Source organism: Dermacentor silvarum, chromosome 3 (assembly GCF_013339745.2).
Source record: "Dermacentor silvarum isolate Dsil-2018 chromosome 3, BIME_Dsil_1.4, whole genome shotgun sequence".
NCBI classification, from domain to species: domain Eukaryota; kingdom Metazoa; phylum Arthropoda; class Arachnida; order Ixodida; family Ixodidae; genus Dermacentor; species Dermacentor silvarum.
This window is the reverse complement of record NC_051156.1, coordinates 35,698,084-35,714,339: the sequence shown is the minus strand read 5'-3', so window position 1 is coordinate 35,714,339 and position 16,256 is coordinate 35,698,084. Positions and strand designations below refer to the sequence as shown.

Here is a 16,256-nt window from a genome sequence, read left to right as displayed (position 1 = left end):
TTGCCGACATGCTGAAACGAAGCATCATCCGCCCTTCCTCAAGCCCTTGGTCGTCACCTGTCGTTTTGGTGCGTAAGAAAGACGGCTCAGTGCGATTTTGCGTAGACTACCGTGCCTTGAACAAAATCACCCGCAAAGATGTATATCCACTTCCCCGAATCGATGATGCGTTAGATTCATTACAAGGCGCGGAGTATTTCACCAGCCTTGATCTACGCTCCGGATACTGGCAGATCCCCATGCACGAAGAAGACAAGGAAAAAACTGCCTTTGCCACTCCCGATGGACTTTACGAATTTAACGTAATGCCTTTCGGCCTGTGTAATGCTCCCGCCACATTTGAGCGGATGATTGACACCGTACTACGGGGCCTAAAGTGGAAGACTTGCTTATGCTACCTTGACGACATCGTCATATTTTCGTCGACCTTCCATCAGCACCACTTGCAGCGCCTCGACGAAGTCTTGACATGCCTCTCTGCTGCTGGCCTTCAGCTGAATACAAAAAAGTGCCACTTCGCCAGCAAAAGCATTAAAGTACTCGGACACCTTGTCAGCAAGGAGGGCATTCGACCTAACCCCGATAAGATTACCGCTGTCGTGCGCTTCCCCAGGCCTCAACGCGCCAAAGACTTGCGTAGCTTCCTTGGCCTAGCCTCGTATTTCCGGCGCTTCATACGTAACTTTGCCACCATTGCGGCGCCGCTCCATCAACTACTTCCTTCTGGAGCTCCCTATGTATGGTCGGACGAATGCCAAACTGCTTTTGAGGCCCTCAAGCGTGCCCTCACGTCCGAACCTGTGCTTTGTCATTTCGACAACACCGCACCCACTCTTCTACATACTGACGCCAGCGGCCATGGTATCGGCGCTGTTCTTCTGCAACGTCAGCAAACTTCCGAAGAACGTGTGGTCGCATACGCAAGTCGCACGCTAACACCTGCAGAGAAAAATTATACGATTACCGAGCAAGAGTGTCTTGCCGTTGTTTGGTCCGTCCAAAAATTCCGGCCTTATCTGCACGGCCGCCACTTTACGGTCGTTACTGATCACCACGCCTTGTGCTGGTTGGCGACGGTAAAAAATTTAACGGGCCGTCTCGGCCGTTGGATACTTCGTTTACAAGAATACGACTTCGACGTCACCTACAAGTCTGGAAAGAAACACCAGGATGCCGATGCTCTCTCTCGTTGTCCCCTACCACCGTCTTCAAACACTGCCTGCTTACCACCTTCCGTGAGCAACCCGCCGGACGTCTCTCCTGCATTTCCTTCACTCGCAGCTCTCGACCGGCTCCCACCTAGCCATTCTCATACGTTTGCAACTTGCCAACGTAGTGACCCCTACTGCCACTCCGTTATGGAACGTATTCGGGGATCCTCTCGCACACCTAACGCTCGACTCCGTCGGCAGTTGAAGAACCACAAGATTCAAAATTCGGTGCTATACCGGTACGTGTTTCATCCCGAAGGACACCGTTGGGTCCCTGTAGTTCCCCGATCACTTCGGACCCAGATACTTGAGACCTATCATGACGATCCCACTGCCGGTCACTTTGGTTTTCATAAAACCTATGAGCGAATTCGCAGCCGCTTCTCTTGGCCTGGACTTGCAACAAGCGTAGCAAAATACGTGGCTTCCTGTTCGATCTGCCAACACCGCAAACGACTGACCTCACCTCCGGCTGGACTGCTACAACCTGTCCCGTGTCCTGAAGCTCCTTTCGCAGTAGTTGGTATCGACTTGTATGGTCCACTACCCTTATCGGCTGGCGGTAAACGATGGATTGTCACAGCTGTAGACCACTTGACACGGTACGCTGAAACAGCCGCACTACCTTCCGGTTCCGCAGCGGAGGTTGCATCCTTTTTCTTGGAAACCATCTTTTTACGACACGGAGCCCCACGTATTCTTTTGAGTGATCGCGGCAGGACCTTTCTGTCTAAACTTCTCGACGATGTTCTCCGTGCGTCCAATACCATCCATAAAACGACTTCTAGCTACCACCCTCAAACTAATGGCCTCACAGAGCGCTTTCATCGTACGCTGTCCGACATGATTTCAATGTACATCAACCCTGATCACACCAATTGGGATGTTATTCTCCCATTCGTCACCTTCGCTTACAACACGGCCGTCCAACGCACAACGGGGTACTCGCCCTTTTTCCTTGTGTATGGTCGTCAACCAATCACTGTCCTCGACGTCTCTTTCTTTGACGTCCCCGTGCCATCGTCCACATCAACGTGTGAGCAATTTGTTTCGCGAATTACCCAGTGTCGCCAACACGCCCACCTCAACACCGACGCCAGTCAACAAGACCGCAAAACTCGCTATGATGCATCCCACCGTGTCGTTTCCTTCCAGCCTGGAGACGAAGTGTTGCTGTGGACTCCAGTTCGCGTTCCTGGTTTATGCGAGAAATTTCAGTCCCGTTTTCTCGGGCCTTACACAGTTCAGGAACAGACTTCGCCAGTTAACTATCGTGTCGCGCCCGTTGTTACGCCTTTGGACGGCCGCTGCCGTACCACAGAGATTGTGCATGTTTCACGTTTAAAGCCTTTCATGCGGCGTTCGCCACCATAGCCAGCGGCCAGGTTGGCCGCTTCCATGCGCGGGGGTAATTGTGTGAGCACTATATTACCCCTTCATCTTCTTCATCTGTATATACTCATCATCATGGCCAGCGCCATTCGCTTCAGCGCGCGGCCTGCATAATAAACCGTCGAGGTTGAACAGCTGTCTCGCAATATAATTTATTTAGTATATTATTTACAGTACTATTAACAATACAATTCTTGAACTGATGCAGGCATCAGTAGGGGTGCGCAGCTCCAGGGGCACTGCAGGAGGAGGGGCAGGGGCGGCAGGGGCTGCAGCAGGGGAAGGAGCAGGGGCAGCAGCAGCCGGACAGGAGGGGCCGACGGTGGACTTGCCAGGGACCTGAGGGCAAGGGTGGGGCAGGGAGAGGGCAGCAGTGGGCAGGCAATGATTCCTGCCCCGAAGGGAGGGATCATCGGGCTGCTCTGCTGCAAACGTTTCTGCGAAACGCCTCTTCCTGCCACCACCGCTGTTCACAGACCCTGGCAACCACTTAATGAAGTCCTGTGCTTGTGTCAGATCACCCACCCCCCCCCCTTTCGCACAGTTGACATCTGCACACAAACATGCAAAGACCACAATTAGTACATACAGCATCCACCGTAAATATTACCCACAATAGAGCAGGCAAACACATTCAACAAAAGAAAACCTTCAAGAGACTTAGTGAAATAAGTTGCTAAGTCTTTAGCACACAGTTTATCTGACAGAATTTGCAACCACAGCCAGCCTTATTGAATCGAGGTTCACAGCATGCTCAGCGGCGAAATGCAGGATACGCAAAGTAATGCTGCGGATAATTAAATGCTATCGCCTTCCCGCCATGAAAATTCTTGATCCATTTACAGGATCTTCATCCCTGTTGCCTTCGTTGACATTCTTGTTTTTCCAGCCCTAACATAGCGTTGATGTCATCAGTGATGATCACACCATGTCTTTACTAACCGAGACATATTCAACTGTCTCACCCGCTGATGCTAAACGTGAAAGCTGCCTGGTGTGATGCAATTCATCGGCATACTCGTCAAGGCAATTCACCTAAGCTGCCATTGGTGCTAGTGCAGAGCACACTTTCGCAACTTCTGCAAGGGCAGTGGTGACTGAGTATGTGACTTTCATAGTAAAAAATGAAATCAGCCAACAGGGACGCCCAAATTTCTTCGTTGTAGAAGTTGACAATTTATATGAAAGACACGATTTTGGCAAGGACAACCTCTTGTTATGCAAGCCATTTCGCTGTAGAGGAGTTCGGCTGTATACACAATACTTCAACAATGCAAAAGGATGACTGAGGAAGCTTTACCCGTGACTATCCGGCATAACTTCAAATTGATGAATGCCCTCTTTCCCTTCCTGCTATGAATGCTGTAAAGCACTTGGACGTGTGCGCCATTACAGCCTCCATGGCATACGATGCCACCTCGCGCAGTGACTTCCCGCTTATTTGCAGGAGGTGCTTACGCTGCAAGACAAAAATTGCCAGAGATGTGGAAATGAGCATTGTATGCGGCAATGTTTTCAAGTTGAAAAATCTACCCCATACTACCAGAATATAATTTATTGCCAAGTGAAGTGAATTTTTAGCTGAGTGCAAAGCAAAACATTTTTACTGGAAGAGGTTTGTGACGCAATGCCCTTTAATTGTAAATGTGCTCTACAACACCTAAGCGTTACTGGAAGAAACACAAACATGAAGTGCATCAGGTCTTGTCTGTTCTGTGCATTTCATGTTTGTGTTTCATAACCCTTAGCACAGTAACTATGTTTCATAGTAACTACCTCTCCAAGCTTTCACTGTCATTTGTAAGCGCACCAATTCTACTCACGTGCAAATTCCCAATGCATAATTAGGGGATGTGACATTAGAGTGCAGGAAAGCCAGATCTACATACGTGTGGCACAAAACAGCTTAAAGGCATACCGACATAATATTTTCAGACCTTCACATTTTGCGTTAAAGCGACTGACAACCAGTTTTTAAAGACGTAGTTTTGTGGTAACCAAAAGTTAACCCTCAGCAATGTTTGCACCTGCAGCTTCGCAAATTGTGCAAGCAGCCTATCATTCTGCTTTCACAGGAGTGAGTGCAACTGCAGTTAACTGCCTACATTTTGGCCTTTTGAACCACTTTTGAAAATATAAAGCTGGTACAATAAGTTTGCATTGTCGTACAGACCTTCTTACATTTCTACAGCGTTTTTCCCCCAAGTACACACCTACATCATGGCTGCCTGGCCCCCGTTATCATTATTCTGTCGATAGACTTACCAAACCAACTCATCAAAAACAAAGGCAGTGCCACTTTCACTACAAACGAAGGCTTATCAGCATATTGTAAGGTAAAAAAATAGCAGAAAAATGTAGACTGCATTTCAATACTAATAAGAATACCATGAACCCCGTACAATAATAGAAAGCCATGTGATAGGCCTCTTAATCATGGTAAGTAAGGAACAGTGTCCTGAAAGCGTAGGGAGACGTAGACACACCCCAAGCGCGGACTTTCAACCGGTAAGTTTATTGAAGGAACGAGTTTATGAACAGTTGAACTGCACATACGCCTGGAAGGCAGTGAACAATTTATGACATGCACTCGTGGTTAGATCAGGTGATACTAAACAATAATGAATTAACAAAAATAAAAACCATCGCGCTGCTCCGCTGTCAACGATTTGCGTGGTCTAAAAAGGAAATTTCTTCTAGGAAGACTATTGCAGGCTGACTAATGCAACCTGGTCCTGCTTTCTGTATTCTATAGGCCTCGCAAATTTCATGCGTCAATTGGTCTGTGAGGCGAAAAAGAATCTCGGTCCGAGAGAATTCTGCAGTGCACCCGCAGTCATGGCAATTCATTGCGAAATGCAAGGCGCAAACAGTGCATTTTGGTGCTCCCTGAGGCCCACGTTTACACACTGTCCCGATTGTCCCACGTACACTCGGCCACAGGTGAGGGGGATGCTGTACACAATTGTAGTGGCGCAAGGCAAACACACATGTTAGTGTGCCTTATAGGGCAGACGCTACCTACTTTCTTTCTGGCTGAAATGAACAAAGCAAATCTATGCCATGCCACGATGCCCCCCCCCCCTTCAACCTGTGCTAACGCTAGTCGATGTATGGCTAACGGCTTGCTTCTTGGTGCCGCATCTTTACTCTCCAAAGTTTACTCTTCGCGCAAGCTTTCCTTAAGACGCCAATAGCATGCTGTCTTGTGAAAAGTTCGGGCAAGAATTCAAGCATGCTATGGACACTAGCGTTCGCACAGGTTGATACAAAAAAGGGGTGGGGGGCGGGGGGGATCGGGGCATGGCATAGAATTTTTTTTCAGCCAGAAAGTGGGTAGCATCTGCACAGCAGTTACAAAATGTGTGGAGAAAGGTGCAAATGCAAAAAAAAGTCTGCCCTGTAAGGCACAATAATATGCGTGGGCCTTGGGCCACTGCAATCGTGTACAGCAACCCCTCACCTGTGGCCGAGTGTATGTGGGACAATCAGGGCGTTGTGTAAACGTGCACCTCAGGAAGCACCAAAATGCACTGTTTGCGCCTCGCATTTGGCAATTCGGGTGCACTGCAGAATTCTCTCAGACCGAGATTCTTTTTCGCCACACAGACCAATTGACTCATGAAATTTGCGAGGCCTATAGAATACAGAAAGCAGGATCATGTTGCATTAGTCAGCCTACAATAGTCTTCCAAGAAAGAGAAATTTCCTTTTTAGACCCCGCAAATCGTTGACAGCCGAGCAGTGTGAGGTTTTTTTAATTGATTCGTGTTTAGTATCACCTGATCTAACCATGAGTGCATGTCATGAATTGTTCACTGCCTTGCAAGTGCATGCACAGTTCAAGTGTTCATAAACTAGTTCATTCAATAAGTTTTCCAGTTGAAAGTCAGCACTTGTGGTGTGTCAAGTCTCCCTTCGTCTACGTTTTCAGTGCGCTGTTCCTTATTTACCATGAATCAATACCAAGTTGTTCCAGTTTTCCCTCCTCTTCAGGCCACTTATGCATCTTCATGTTTTTGCCATGTGGGGCGCCAAGGGTCATTTTTCGCAACTTTTGGGGAAGAATTAAAAATATAAATCCACATTTAATGAGAAAAACATGGCTTATTTTAACCAGTAGGATAGGTCATTTTTGCACAAGCGGTTTTCTCAATTCATGTTCTGAGCAGTTGTCTGTCCCTTTACGTAAAGGTTCCGGACTCTAAAACCCCAGAAATATACTGGCAAACCCCAGAGTTCACTAAATACCTCATTTATACTAGTTTTTCTACAGCCAGGTTTCGTTTAGCTTTCTCCCTCTCAGAACATCATGGCACAGAAGGCAACCACGTAAGACATCGGAAGGTTTGACACTTGCTTCGACTTGCTTCTCGAAAAGATGTTTCGGCTTCTACATGGAAGCCTTGTTCACTGACTATTATTGATTTCATTTAGCTACATTTTTCCATGAACTCTTTAGTGTGTGCGATGCAAAGTTCCTTCACATAGAACCCACACCATGTTTCATGAAACAGCACTGAACTTCCACATGTTACATAGCCTTAAAATTACAAATAAAAGGGCAGTACAAACCAAGGTGGCAGCCACAGCCTCATCCCGCACGGCTGCCTCTAATTCTTTAATATTGTCGGCAAGTAGCCGAGGAAGAACTGGAGGCACCGTCGACAAGGCAGGCTGAGACACTGCACGGGTCTTGTCGAGAGGCTCAGTTTCATCCAGCCTCTCAGACACGACCCGCACTTCATGCCTCAGCTGCTGCTGCTCATGCAGGACGTCCCTGTTCTGCTGCCACACCTCCAGCTGCACCCGCAGCAGCATCGCTGAAACACAAAAATATTAACTTCACAGCAGAAGCGGTAGATTTATGGCATATTTGGTTGTTTCAGAGCACTCTGGTAAATGCAAAGTATCAGGATTTGTACAGGTCTCGGTGACAAAAATTCTTAGGTATTTAAAAACGTTCAAGGGTGCTTCCAGCAATAGAAGGAGAGGTGGAACCATTCTACTGTGTCTTATGGGGAGTACCATATTTTCCAGTCTATAAGTCGCATCTTTTATAAGACTCAACCCCTTAAACCGGCAGCTTTTCCAGAAAAAAAAAACGTTTGTTGCATGCACTTCGACTTAACACTTTAGCCTGAAGCTGTCACCTCTGGCTTCCTGGTCAGCCCAGTTGGCAGAGCGACTGCTCTGTAAATGTAACCCTGCTCTAAGTTTGCCTTCCCCTTTCACATAAGCATGAGCATAAAAAACAAAAAACACTAGGAATTACCCGACAGCTCCGTGGTGTCCACAACTAACTCGCATTCCGCCTTCTTGGCCCTCCTCTTTGCCTTGGCATAAGTGCCTTTGAACAAAGCAAAAATATTCAAAACAGATTATAATAGACACTTCCTGCAGACACACGCAAAGTGTAAACGAAAATATAATTTATTTAGTATAGTATTTACAGTACTATTAACAATACAATTCTTGAACTGATGCAGGCATCAGTAGGGGTGCTCAGCTCCAGGGGCAGCAGCAGGAGGAGGGGCAGGGGCGGCAGGGGCTGCAGCAGGGGAAGGAGCAGGGGCAGCAGCAGCCGGACAGGAGGGGCCGACGGTGGACTTGCCAGGGACCTGAGGGCAAGGGTGGGGCAGGGAGAGGGCAGCAGTGGGCAGGCAATGATTCCTGCCCCGAAGGGAGGGATCATCGGGCTGCTCTGCTGCAAACGTTTCTGCCAAACGCCTCTTCCTGCCACCACTGCTGTCCACAGACCCTGGCAACCACTTCATGAAGTCCTGTGCTTGTGTCAGGTCACCCCCCCCCCTTTCGCACCGATGACATCTGCACACAAACATGCAAAGACCACAATTAGTACATACAGCATGCACCGTAAATATTACCCACAATAGAGCAGGCAAACACATTCAACAAAAGAAAACCTTCAAGAGACTTAGTGAAATAAGTTGCTAAGTCTTTAGCACACAGTTTATCTGACAGAATTTGCAACTACAGCCAACCTTATTGAATCGAGGTTCACAGCATGCTCAGCGGCGAAATGCAGGATACGCAAAGTAATGCTGCGGATAATTAAATGCTATCCCCTACCCCGCCATGAAAATTCTTGATCCATTTACAGGATCTTCATCCCTGTTGCCTTCGTTGACATTCTTGTTTTTCCACCCTAACATAGCGTTAATGTCATCAGTGATGATCACACCATGTCTTTACTAACCGAGACATATTCAACTGTCTCACCCGCTGATGCTAAACGTGTAAGCTGCCTGGTGTGATGCAATTCATCGGCATACTCGTCAAGCAATTCACCTAAGCTGCCATTGGTGCTAGTGCAGAGCACACTTTCGCAATTTCTGCAAGGGCAGTGGTGACTGAGTATGTGGCTTTCATAGTAAAAAATGAAATCAGCCAACAGGGACGCCCAAATTTCTTCGTTGTAGAAGTTGACAATTTATATGAACGACAAGCAACCTGTTAAGCTGTGCAGGCCACATTCAACGGACAAATGTCACGAATAAGATATTTGTGACCTCTGTGAATGCCCACAGCAAACTGCGCAGACATTGTGAACAAGCTGGCACAGCTTTGATGACGTCAAAATATCAGTGGTACAAGTTAACATAACTCAGGAACTGTAGAATGACACTAAAGAATTAGTTTTTCATTGTTTTTTATTCTTTGCAAGTTTTCAGTTGCACCCACCACCACCAACAGTCAATGTTATGACATATCGGAGAGAGTCAAGCACCTGCAAATCAATAAACAATGAATCATTTATTATTACAAACCCCTCTCAATGCAAAAATGCAGATTGCATTTGGTATAACTTGGGATGGCAACATTCAAACTGGCCAAAAGGTGCAAGCCTATTGGTGCACAGTTTTTAAAGTTAGATAAGGCAGGTTTACACCTGCAAGATATCAGCCATAAAATGACAAGAGTGCTGTTAATATTCAAGCCATTGCTAATTTTACATATGTAGGCATTGCAAGCTAGGCGGGGGAAAATTATGCATAATAATAAACAGCGAAGGCTTGATTACTTTCCTGTTTGTGCAACAATGGTGCTTGTCAACAATAATTGCAACATTTTCAACAGCTATACAGAGTGCATCATACATAAACTTTAATTGATTGGCGAGCCAGATTCATTGAATTAGAAAAACGAGCCTCGCGTGTAGATGACCTTGAGCGTACAGTAAGATCACTGATGTAATAGTTCAGCGGAAATCCGCTAGGTGGAGATAAGTAATTAAAGAGAAACTGAGACATCCACCCAAATGTAGCAATTCGCTACTATGGAAACCCAACCGGGTTCCTCGAAAGAAAACCTCGCAGTTGAAGAAAAATTCGTCCTGGTCCGGGACTCGAACCCGGGACCACCGCCTTTCCGGGGCAGCCGCTCTACCATCTGAGCTAACCAGGCGGCTAACAGATGGCAGGGCGAAGTCGAATTTGTCGACAACTCGAAGCAAAGGCAAGTATATGATGTAATAGTTCAGCGGAAATCCGCTAGGTGGAGATAAGTAATTAAAGAGAAACTGAGACATCCACCCAAATGTAGCAATTCGCTACTATGGAAACCCAACCGGGTTCCTCGAAAGAAAACCTCGCAGTTGAAGAAAAATTCGTCCTGGTCCGGGACTCGAACCCGGGACCACCGCCTTTCCGGGGCAGCCGCTCTACCATCTGAGCTAACCAGGCGGCTAACTGCGAGGTTTTCTTTCGAGGAACCCGGTTGGGTTTCCATAGTAGCGAATTGCTACATTTGGGTGGATGTCTCAGTTTCTCTTTAATTACTTATCTCCACCTAGCGGATTTCCGCTGAACTATTACATCATATACTTGCCTTTGCTTCGAGTTGTCGACAAATTCGACTTCGCCCTGCCATCTGTTAGCCGCCTGGTTAGCTCAGATGGTAGAGCGGCTGCCCCGGAAAGGCGGTGGTCCCGGGTTCGAGTCCCGGACCAGGACAAATTTTTCTTCAACTGCGAGGTTTTCTTTCGAGGAACCCGGTTGGGTTTCCATAGTAGCGAATTGCTACATTTGGGTGGATGTCTCAGTTTCTCTTTAATTACTTATCTCCACCTAGCGGATTTCCGCTGAACTATTACATCATATACTTGCCTTTGCTTCGAGTTGTCGACAAATTCGACTTCGCCCTGCCATCTGTTAGCCGCCTGGTTAGCTCAGATGGTAGAGCGGCTGCCCCGGAAAGGCGGTGGTCCCGGGTTCGAGTCCCGGACCAGGACGAATTTTTCTTCAACTGCGAGGTTTTCTTTCGAGGAACCCGGTTGGGTTTCCATAGTAGCGAATTGCTACATTTGGGTGGATGTCTCAGTTTCTCTTTAAGTAAGATCACTGGAGGCGAAATTGACTGATCTGGAGGATAGGAGCAGGTGATCCAATCTAGTAGTCTTTGGCATTCCGGAGGATGTCGGCGAAACTGAACCTATTCTTAAAAATAAAATTCTTGACGAGGTGTTTTCTGCAAAGCTTGCCGTTCCTTGCAAATCTGTCGGCAGAATTCATCGTCTTGGTAACAAAGGTAACAAGAGCCCAGTCATCATTTACTTTCAGGATTTTACCGAAAAACAGCTTGTCTTAAAAAGTGCGTACAAATTAAAGGGTAGTCGAATATCGATTCAAAACCATTACTCGCGCAGCACACTCAATAAACAAACTCTTGTGGGATAGTGCTAAAAGTGAAAGGGAACATGGCAAGAAAGTTCGCATAATTAATGATAAGATGAGTGTTAACAATGAACTATTCACATGGGATGACAGTAAGAACTCGAGGATAAAAATTGACGTCCATGAAAGTACTTCGAAAAATGCTTGACTTGCCTCCGCTGACACTTCCCCTGGTGCTAAAGAACTGCGAATTTTAAACATCAATGCCCGCAGTGTCGCTAATAAATCGGAAAGCCTAGAGACAACTATCATGGGTTACAATCTCCATGTAGTTAAGATAACAGAAACATGGTTGCATGACAATATTGAAGATTTTGTTGTGTTTCCCCCATCTTATTGAGCGTATCGCAGTGACAGGTGTACTAGAGGGGGCGGGGTGGCAGTTTTGGTAAAAGAAACTATATCCGCTACTGTGTTATGTCAGGTCGATAACTTGGAATCTGTTACAATAAAGCTTACTTGCTGGGATAAATCATTTTTGCTATTTGCAGTTTATCGAGCACCTGACTCGCCCCCAGAATTCTTTCGTGATCTTTTTGAACACATGGTTTCATTCACAAGCGATAAAGTACTGCTTGTAGGCGACTTTAACCTACCAGATCTTGATTGGGAGAACGGGTTTTTCTGCATCGGGAATAATTCGCACTTAAGTTACTTGCATGATATCATTCTGTCTCACAGTCTACAACAGGTTGTAAAACAGCCAACGCGTACCTATGGTACATCAGCAACAATACTTGACCTTGTTTTTGTAAGTCGCTCATTAGAAAACTGTTTTGTTTCGGTTGAACTTGGAATTTATGACCATAGTCTGGTATATTTTTTTTGTTATTTGGAAGTGATTAATACCACAAAATGTAAAACAACCACTGTTAAAGATTTTTCTCGTGCCAGACGCAAAAGTGTCTTGGATTATCTTGAAGAATGCTTTGATAACTTTCACGGTAACATTGCAACTGTGCTTTGGGATAAATTTAAAGAAATTATCACTCACTGCCTTAGCAACTATATTCCCAATAAAACCAAAAAAACTTCCAAGACTACTCCCTGGATAACGAGAAAGATCTTGCACCTTAAAAGAAAAGTTAAGTGCTTAAGACGACGATGCGCCTCACGTGCTTGAATTCACGAAATTCCAAATAAACTAAACCAAGAAGTAAGGCAAGCTAAGCGCTGGTATTTTCACCATACATTGCCAAATTTTATTCGAACGGCACCCCAAAAATTTGGGGCTTTTCTAAGCTCAAAAACCAAGTCAATTGACCAAATTGTTCACGAGGGCCATGTCGTTGTCGAAAAACAGCGTATCGCGGAGCACTTCAATAATTATTTTCAGTCTTTTTTTTCAAATTTCGATGGTGGTATAAACCTTAACCGCATGCAATGTAACTCGACCTCTGATATTGTTTAGCACCCGGGTGTAGTGTCGATGTTGCTGAACCTCAAAGCTAAATCATCTCCAGGACCAGACAACATACCGAACGCTTTTCTGCGCAGGTATGCTGAAGCGTTAGTCCGTTTTCTTGTTAACTTTCGTTCCTCGTTATCTTCGGCTAATCTTCCTACACACTGGCTAACTGCACGTGTCGTTCCCATACCAAAAAAAGGCGACAAAACCCTAGTAACCAGTTATCGTCTGATATCATTAACTTCATCATGTTGTACGTTAATCGAACATATTATAGCTAATCAAATAACCAAATTCCTAAGCGACAACAACGTATTGTCTCCTCATCAGCATGGTTTCCGGAAGGGTTTCTCTACTGTGACACAATTAACCACAATTCACTGCTTTACAAGTGCTCTTGACAAGTCGAGCCAAATTGACGTAATATTTTTAGACTTTAAGAAAGCGTTTGACCTTGTTCCTCACATTAAACTTATAGAAAAACTACAGTCGATAGAGCTTCCAGCCTATATTATTAACTAGGTGGCGGCTTATTTGTCTAATCGCAAGCAGTTTGTTTCAATTGATAACAACTCTTCTAACGAACTGTCAGTAACCTCTCGAGTACCTCAAGGTAGTGTGCTGGGACCTTTACTTTTTCTAATATACATAAACGACATCACTAACGAAATTTCTCATCCTGTTCAAGTTAGGTTATTCGCTGACGATTGTGTGTTGTTTAACGATGTTACTCGCCACGAAGATCAATTAATGTTTAACTCTGACCTTCAAAACATTCTTTCCTTGTGCAGTCGTTGGGGCATGGAATTGAACAGAGAAAAAACTGTTTACATGTCCATAACACAAAAATAAATAAAATGTCCTTTGTCTATAACCTCGGCTCTGAACCGCTGACCAAAGCCAGCCAATATAAGTATCTTGGAATAACAATAACCAGTGACCTCAGCTGGAATAGCCACATTTCTAACGTACGTAACTCGGCTTTCAGAAAGCTTTGTCTCCTCAGGCACAAACTAAAGCACGCTCCCTCGGGTACTAAATTGCTGGCTTATACTTCACTCATCCGACCACAACTTGAATATGCAGGCATTGTGTGGGATCCCTATAAGAAAATTAACATTAACGCTTTAGAGATGATCCAACGTAAAGCTGTCAGGTTTATTTTCTCTAAATATAGACCAAGTGACTCTCCTACTAGCCTAATGAATCAACATAATATCCAAACGCTACAGCAACGTAGGAAAATAGAAAGACTGAAATTTCTTTTTTTGCTTATAAACAACTGTTTGTCGCTCCAGCCACAGGCTTATGTTCAACCACTTACAGCGCGTCGAACACGGCATCGTCACGTTGATTCTTTAACACCTTATAAGACCCGAACTAACCTCTTTAAGTTTTCCTTCTTTCCGCGCACTGTAACAGATTGGAACAGCCTACCATTATCACAAATGATAAGCATCAATTCTATTGAACGCATGTGTCTTTAATGTTAACAGTATTGCTATGTTAGCAAGCCTTGTTACTGTTTTCTTTTTCTTTTACACGTGAAATTTGCTTGATATATTCAAAATCTTCCTTATTCTGTTATTTTCCGCATTTTGCAGTGGTCGCTCGTTCATCAACTTCTGGTATTTGTCGATATTGTTTTTTCCCCCTCTCGCGATAATGGTTGCAAGTGCTCATATATGCGTATTACTTTTGTTCCTGATGCCTTAAACTCCGTGTGATACTAAGCTAATGTTTGTTAAGTTGTATTCCTTCTGTGTACCATGTAATAATCTTATTTGGTCATCGCTTTCATTTCTTTTTCTGATCATTGCATTTGTTGCATTGCTTTTGTATTTCTTTTTCATGTGTGTGTATATATATATATATATATACATACGTGTATATGTAAATATTTATGTATTCCGCCCCTCTTGCTTGGGTCCCATTTGGGCCTGCAGTATTGAATAAAAAAATAATTTAAAGAAAAATGGGGGGGGGGAGGCAAACAAACCGTGTTGGTCCTGACCACCATGGTCTTAAAGGGACACTAAAGAGAAAAGTACTTCTGCATCAGTAAATTACTGTTCAGTCTACACAAACAAAACAAAGTGCATGTTCTTTGGAGTTTGGTTGAAAAAGTGCTAGTATTCATGATGCAAGTCATCCAAGTAGCAAAGTAATGAGCCAACTTTTTATTTGTTCTAATTGTCAAGATGTTAATTTGGGAGATGAGCATCATAAGTGACACCAAAACAAACCGTTTCCAGCGAGGAACACATTGTGTGCTTATTTTTTCCGGCAATGAACCCCCCCCCCCCCACCCCATGAAATTTGAAAAAGGTCATCTGCATGGAATTGCAGGGCCCTGGAACTGTCTTACTGGGTAAGCAAGCTGGCCCTGTCATTGACAATAACATAAATATTCTTTACACAATGCACCAACAGCTCCCCAACAGCTCCTCGGAACTGGTTTTGCCACGTAAAACCCCAGAAAGGACAGTTAACTTTCCCCTGTGGATGGCACAGCAACCTTTTGCATAGGGGTGCATTGACGCATGGCAGTTTTCATACTTGCAGGCTTCTCTCCACGAGAGAAAAAAAAACATCATGTGGACCTTGCTAGAAGCATGTCACTCTAATATATCATACAACTTCCTGATCAACACCCTAACAGATAGATGACTAAATTAAAACTGTTAGCTATAACTAATTAGGTGCCAAGGGCTAATAAATTACTGGCCATTTCTCAACTGGACTCTGAATAACATGCACTTGGTTTTATTTGTGTAAAATTATCTGTGTATTTTTAAAGCTTGTTACATAACAGCTGGGACACTATACCATCAGGTTTTTTTTGTTACAGAGGGTAGTGGTCACAGGTACAAGGATTAGGTACAACACAATGTCATTCCTACTTATCCAATGTTAGCTGTTGCAATAATACGAGAAAAAATAACCGCATTAATGCGACACAATATTAGGTCAAAACAAAAGGAAAGCGTGGTACAGTAATTGGTACATTTAGCATATGAGCACTTAATACAGCCATGAGACAGTGAAAGGGCTGCAACAATACATTGCAGTTACTGCCCTCATAAACTCATAATCTTGAACTTAAACTGTTTGAATGAGATGACAATACTACTCTTTTGATTTACGTGGTATATACGAGTTCAAGGTACAAGTTCAACAGTCAGTTAAGACAACCGAGCATAAGGTTAGCCGTGATATGTACGTCAGACTTCTACAGGGTGCTGAATAATTTCGCTGCACCTGTTCGAAAAAAGGTTTTGCACTCATCACTGCACTGTTCTTGCTCAAATTTTGCAGAACGATCACATTTTGGGGTCGCCTTTGTTGAGTATGACACTTACCACAGTTATTTGCCTGGTGTTTTTAGAAAAAAAAGTGAGATTCTGCCTTCACTTGTGGGGATGTGACCTACTGCAACGAGAGCACTAGCATAAACTTGTGTCGCTGCCTGCTGGCAGCTGTAGAAAGCAGCTGGTCAGGGAGGTTTGCACCTGTTCCAGGAGCAGGCAACATGCGGCAAACCTCCCT

General features: G+C 44.7%; 1 protein-coding gene, 1 long non-coding RNA gene and 1 other non-coding gene across 3 annotated transcripts in view; 2 read left to right on the top strand and 1 right to left on the bottom strand.

The window, feature by feature from the left end:
* Nucleotides 1-16,256, top strand: part of LOC119444297 (sodium/glucose cotransporter 4-like) — a 603,800-nt gene that overhangs the window by 236,055 nt on the left and 351,489 nt on the right. The gene's annotated exons all lie outside the window — the stretch shown is intronic.
* LOC125943753 (uncharacterized) lies at nucleotides 7,185-7,982 on the bottom strand. The gene is made up of 3 exons (XR_007465875.1): nucleotides 7,879-7,982; nucleotides 7,336-7,426; nucleotides 7,185-7,288 (listed from the first exon to the last, which is right to left on the bottom strand). It is a non-coding gene; the product is annotated as an uncharacterized LOC125943753 (long non-coding RNA).
* On the top strand, nucleotides 10,506-10,580 carry Trnas-gga (transfer RNA serine (anticodon GGA)). The gene has a single exon. It is a non-coding gene; the product is annotated as a tRNA-Ser (tRNA).